Genomic DNA, 6,285 nt, shown 5'->3' with positions numbered 1-6,285 from the left:
CTGCACCCCGCCGCGCCCGGCTCCGCCCGCGGGGGGAGGCGGCCGGGTCGCCCCGCTGTTCCGTGTTCCCCGGGAGCCGGGGGCACCTGTCTCCAGGGGCAGGCTTCGGTGGGAAAATAAAGACTACAGCAAACACTTATTCACGGGCAGCTTGGGGAAGGGCTTGTTTCAGTCCTCGCCGACGCCCCTGTCCCGCTGACAGGACGAGCTATAGGATCGTTGGTGTCACGTTTATTAATGGCTGAAAATGCCACGTAGTCCTACCGTCATTTGCAGCTGAGCCTTAATTACCTTGCCCCAGACGATCTCTTCCGACTGCACCCTTTGTTCCTGCGTTTCGTGTTGCAGGAGCGGAGGTACGTGCACGTGCAGACAATCTCAGTATTACACACAGCATGTCTGCAAAGATTAAACCATCATTCTTTTCCCTTCAACTTTGCACTAAAGAGGGGACAAAAATCTATTTCTCTTGAGGACTTATTTGCCAGATTAACTAGGTAAACAATGAGTGGCATTTCTCTCATACACAACATTTTGCACATAAAGGGTTTCTCGCAGCAGATTTGAAAGCAGTACATTGGAAATTACCATATTAATCCGAAAATTTTGGATTAGCGCATCGTTACAACCCTCAGAATTTATCATGTCCTATCCCGCAGTCTTATGAACAAACTTGAAATTGATGTGTGCAAACTACCGGCTCTGCAGATTAGTTGTGGGTAATTTATTACAGCTTTGCAGGCTGCCAGTGATCCACAGGCCAGACTGTGGGAACTGGTGATACAAACATACAGAGGAGTCATTATACGCTTGGCAGACACTTACGTTAGATACTTTTTTTTTTTTTGCAAGAGGCAATGCTAACAATGTTTTCTTCTTCTTTACAACAGTCCATAGACTCTTTTACATTTATCTGCATATTCACAAGGAGTCTCAGTTTGATATCTAATCTGAAGGTCAGCGTCTCTGACGTTTCACCACACAAATATAGGTTATATATGGAAACAAAGTACCGCTGTGGTGCTTGTGGAAGAGCAACAAAAATGGCCTGGCAACTGGCAACTAGAGGGAATGATTTATGAAAGATGGGGGTGGGGGGGTGGGGGGTGTGTGTATTCGGGGGTAGGGAGAGAGTGTAAAAGGTAGACAGGATAGAAACTATCTTTCTGAGACCACAGGGGGTTAAAAAAAAAAAGAAAAGACCAACAGCTGAAGATTTAAAAAAAAAAAATCCTAACAGTGAAATGTGCTAATCAGTGAAATAAATAATGTCCCGAAGGAAGTTCTTAAGTCCCATTGCATAGGACTTGAAAATTAGGCTGGCAAAAAGCACTAAAAAAAGATACTATGGGGAATGACTCCATTTTGGCATTAGAATGGACTGAATGACCTAGTAAGTCTTCCCTATTTCATAACTTAATAGTTCTGTGAAGTTCTGCTGTAGAATTCGAACTACAAACCTTTTACCCAGACATGAATAAAGCCTTCAGTTCACTGTATAGATACTCAATTTCTCCTCAAGTAATTTAAACAACAGCTTATTTATTTATGTAGTGCATTGTATAAACATTCAGATAATATTAAAAACGTGTATTTCTTGCTTAATAGACTGTGTGCGATGAGAAACAGGCAATACATGTTAAAATCTATGTTACAGCCCTTTGTCGTAGCCTTAGTATTCTATTACAGTGTATTTTTTACAGCTACTTTCATACAAAACAGCTGAATGTTTCACAGTCAATTATAATTTGTAATAGAAATGATGGATGCAGATTCAGTATTTTAGTCGGGCAGCATCCTTGTTGTAGTAGTGCTAAGGTGAAAAATGTACAAAAGGCCAGTGGCTGGGTGCCATACTTCAGAATTTCAGAGAGAACAAATAAGCACGGGGAAATTAAACTGAGGCTTAGGGAGTGGGATTGGATTGTTTTATTGGAGAGAAGGCTAGGAGTCATAGGCCAGGGAGAGGGAAGATGAGTCTTGAAATGGCATCTGCAGAGAAGCAGCCAGTTAGACGTAAGGAGTCTGCAGCAGAAGTGGGGGTGAGAGGGATTTGTTGTCCAATGTGAAAGGAGAGAGAGAAGCGTGATGCTGGATGAGCAGAAGGAATAGGCCAGAGATAAGATCAGATAGTACATACTAGGAGTAAGATAAGATGACTGAGAGGCAGGGTGTGTACTGGCTGGTGAAGCGAGGAATGAATCTGTGAAAGTTTTCGAAGCCAAGGTTAGGTATATCATCCTCAGGGGAGGAATGAGGAAACGTGCTGCTACATTTTTGACAGAAAGGAGCTTGAAGAGGAATTACCCTGAAAACTCACCAAAGAAGTTACCAGAATGTGTTTGGGAGTTGACGCCTGGTAGATTTAAAAACTGCAGAGGTGCAGAAGGAGAAAATAAATGCTCTAGGACAAGATGAATGCCTGAGATCCTGATAATCAGGCCGAGAGGCATTTTAAGAAATGAAGTATGTGGGCCACTGGAGCTACAAGTGAAGAGAGTATCCCTAAGAACTTCCCTAGATGTACCAGAGCAGGCAACTATGACCTCTTGCTTTCCTGACAGTTCTTGTTGCTCTCCTGTTGTTTCCTTTGCTATACTGGGGCAGGAAGAGAGAAACAGAGAGAGCTTTGTACCCTCAACTGCACAAAAAGGGTCCTCCTGGAAAAGAAGCGTGAGGAGACAGAGATCAAGAGAGTAGGAAAGAAGGAGAGGGGGGTTTGAGACCAAGAGAGGGAGACAGAAAAGAGGACCGTGTAAATACAAAAGGGGAAGAATAATCTCGTTAGTGCAGAGGATGGGGAACTGGGGGATCGCTTCTCAGCTGTCTCGCAATTATTATGTGACCTTGGGAAGGTCATGATACTTCTCTCTGTGACTTGGCCATCTTGCCTTGAAATGGTAACTAAAACAATGTGTGGATGTAAAACCATCCTCAATTCCTCAGCGAAAAATAATGTAGCTATGTTTTTTAGTGGAAGGGGAGCCTGGATTGGGTGAGACATTACTCACTCTCAAGGCTTACGTTCTCCATGGAGCTACCTGAAATGTTGCAGAACTGCGTTCTTGACATTTGAGGAGAAGACCCATCCAGCCTTTAGATATTTTCTGCATAGATATGACTGCGACAGTTTAATTTTAAAAGAGAAGAAGCGTGATAAATAAAGAAGAAAATGGCAAGAAAAAAAACCTCTGAGAAATGCATAGATTTAGAAGTCCGGTGGTAAGGAATATCAAGTCACCAAAAAAAATTAACGTTGTGAGGATTTCCCACAAAAGGCAATAAATCAGCTGAGAATCCAGAAAATTTTATACAACATTCAAAAAGATTTTGGTGGTGTCTTACTCTGTCAATATGTGGTGTGTGTACAACACCCCAATAGTCTTGTTATGCTCCTTGGTTCAGTGTTTAGGAGTTGTATCACAGCAGGGACCGTGAAACTTAGCTGGTGTCAGACACCACAGCTGTGACACCAGAAAATAACAAACATCATAATCACTGATTGATCATTCTTGTTAGGGAAAAAAGTTATGATTGTAGCTAAACTGAGTGCATCACATATCTCTTTTAAAGCGGTGGCATGCGCTCAAGCTGGCACTGTTTGTGTCAGACACAAGGCAGAAGTGGCCTGTTTAGATAGTAAGCCTCTGCACAATCTGGACTTCAAAACAGTGGGTCTTCTCATCACAATGCTTCTGCTTCTTCACTTGTAATTTCGTGTAACAGTGATTACTTACCTTACAGGGTGCCCTGAGGACTGTGTTTGTTAAGCATATTGAGATCAAGTGTAATGTGATTAAGAGCATCTGCATTAGATTTAGACACGTGTATTGCAAGTAAGTACTATTGAAGCAGACCTTCCAGTGACTGAAACTGCTCTCTTCTTTGGGACTAGAGAAAAGAAAGACAGTCCAAAGAGTCACACAGAGGTCTCAGCTTTATCTGCATTATGTAAAGACACGCTGCGCTTTCAAACCCTTTAAGTGGGGAAGGCAGCAGACTTTTTGCCTTATTCCCTGAACAGCCACGGGGATGTGAAAGAAGGCCTGGTGCACATTTCATAGTTCTGGTTAAAGAAGTCTTGAGTCCTCAGGAGATGTTCAGGGATCCTTCTGGAGCCTAGGGTTTTCTGTGGTGTCCTGGAGCCAGAAGTTCTATTTTTTCAACCATCTTCCCATAGAAATAGTATAAAAGAACCTGGAAGAAATGCTGTGAGGGTCACTGCTTCTAAAGAGTGTATTCTAGCTCATATTCCTCAAGAATGCCCAACAGAAGATTTCCCAATTGTACTTAAAAGACAAGGACATTTATGAATTATTCCATACTCTGGACCACGGAATAGTACTTTGCAGAGTACATACTCCTCCTTCCCTTTCTCTCCAGATTTGAAATTTAGGAATAAATTATGGAATTTTTATTACAAAATTTTGTTTTTTCGTTTTACACTTCTATAATTATAAGTGCACAATTTAATGCCTTCAGAATTAAAACACTTGTGTTAAAGTTTTGCCCAAAGCGAAGTTTTATAGCTTTTAAACAGCATTGTTGGGTTTTAATTTTAATGGTGATATTAAAAGATATCTGTAAGTACATTGATATTAATAAGAAGTATTAAAATGCAGTTTTTTTATTTGGAGAAATGAATTTGTGTGAATTTTTTCTAGCTGTAAATCTTTTTATCTAGCACTCTGTATTTTGCTGGTTAAAAGCATTCCTCTGAGGTCAAATAAAAATTTGTAATCAAATGCAGACCAACTTTCTCTTGTACTGCTGTTCAAAAGTGGGGTTGCTCAGCCTGAAGAAGAGAAGGTTCCGGGGAGTGCTCCGGAGGAATGCATGGCAAGTGCACAAAATAAGTGCACTTATTTGGGGAGACCTTATAGCAGCTTTCCAGTACCTGAAGGGGGCCTGCAAGAAATCTGGAGAGGGACTTTTTACCAGGGCGTGTAGTGATAGGACAAGGGGTAATGGCTTTAAACTGAAAGCGAGTAGATTTAGATCAGCTATAAGGAAGAAATTCTTCACTATGAGGGTAGTGAGGCACTGGAACAGGTTGCCCAGAGAAGTTGTGGATGTGCCGTCACTGGAAGTGTTCAAGGCCAGGTTGGATGGGGCTTTGAGCAACCTGGTCTAGTGGAAGGTGTCCCTGCCCATGGCAGGGAGGTTGGAACTAGGTGATTTTTAAGGTCCCTTCCAACCCAAACTATGCTATGATTCTATGATTCTGTGAAAATTATGAACTAGTTCTGAAATACAATCTGTTAGCATATTATTAATGAAAACATTTAGCATCAAGGTCAAGGGTTTTGGGAAAAAAAAAAAGAAAGTGCACTTTTTTCAGGACAATATTTGCTGTCTACTCTTCTTGTTCTTTGTAGAAAAACTGGGTTATAATTTGTCTTATTGGGGGAAAGTATTGTTGACAAGAATGCATGGCAAGTGCACAAAATAAGTGGACAATAGCTTCTACATGATTACTTTGCAAGGAGTAGGTGTGAGAACTGTGCCTGTGTTGAGCACTACCCTTATCACATCCGCATTTCCACAGGCTTCAGGATGAGGAAGAATGCCAGAGTGTGACCCTAAGCAGAAAATATGAAGCCGTAAGTATTATCTGCCCAACATTTTAACATTTTCACATACTTCAGAGTGATCAGAAACTTCCAAGGATACGTTGCTGTATTCACACACAGTGTCACAACAACTCAGATTGCAGATAATTGTTCTTAAGTTCAGTTCTCCAGAAGGTATTTATAGAAAGAGCTTTGAGGAAAATGTGATTGTGTTCCTTTTATTTCTCTCTATTTTAGCCTTATTAAAAGGAGAAACTATGCATCTGAAAAGAAAAACATGAAGAGGAGACCCCATTGCCATTACTTTGGAGAGCTGAGAGGTGGAGAATGAAAAAGCCATTGGTCTCAGTTTTACTACCACAATGGCCTTTTATGAGAGGGATTAGATACGCCTAGAGCTGGTGCAGCATTCAGTGCTGCCCTGGACAACAATCTGGAAAGAAAGACGATAAAAATCAGTTTGTCATAAGGTTAAATCACCACAGACTAGCTAGATTGGCTTTTCAGATTGTTTTTCATTTGGGGAAACGAGGAAAAACAGAAAGAAAGAGAGAAATATGGCTTAAAAGCTGTTTTTTTTTTTCTTCTCCCATTTTTTTTTCTTTCCTGCAAGATGTAGCATTCAGAAAACATGTTGAGCGAGTTGAGGCATTAAAAAGATCAGTCTTTGGTTGCTGAATGAAAGACTGTTGTGCGTGTGACTCACATACTA

This window comes from Pygoscelis adeliae, unplaced genomic scaffold (genome assembly GCF_000699105.1).
Source record: "Pygoscelis adeliae isolate BGI_AS28 unplaced genomic scaffold, ASM69910v1 Scaffold83, whole genome shotgun sequence".
Lineage (NCBI taxonomy): Eukaryota > Metazoa > Chordata > Aves > Sphenisciformes > Spheniscidae > Pygoscelis > Pygoscelis adeliae.
This window is presented reverse-complemented; position numbering follows the sequence as displayed.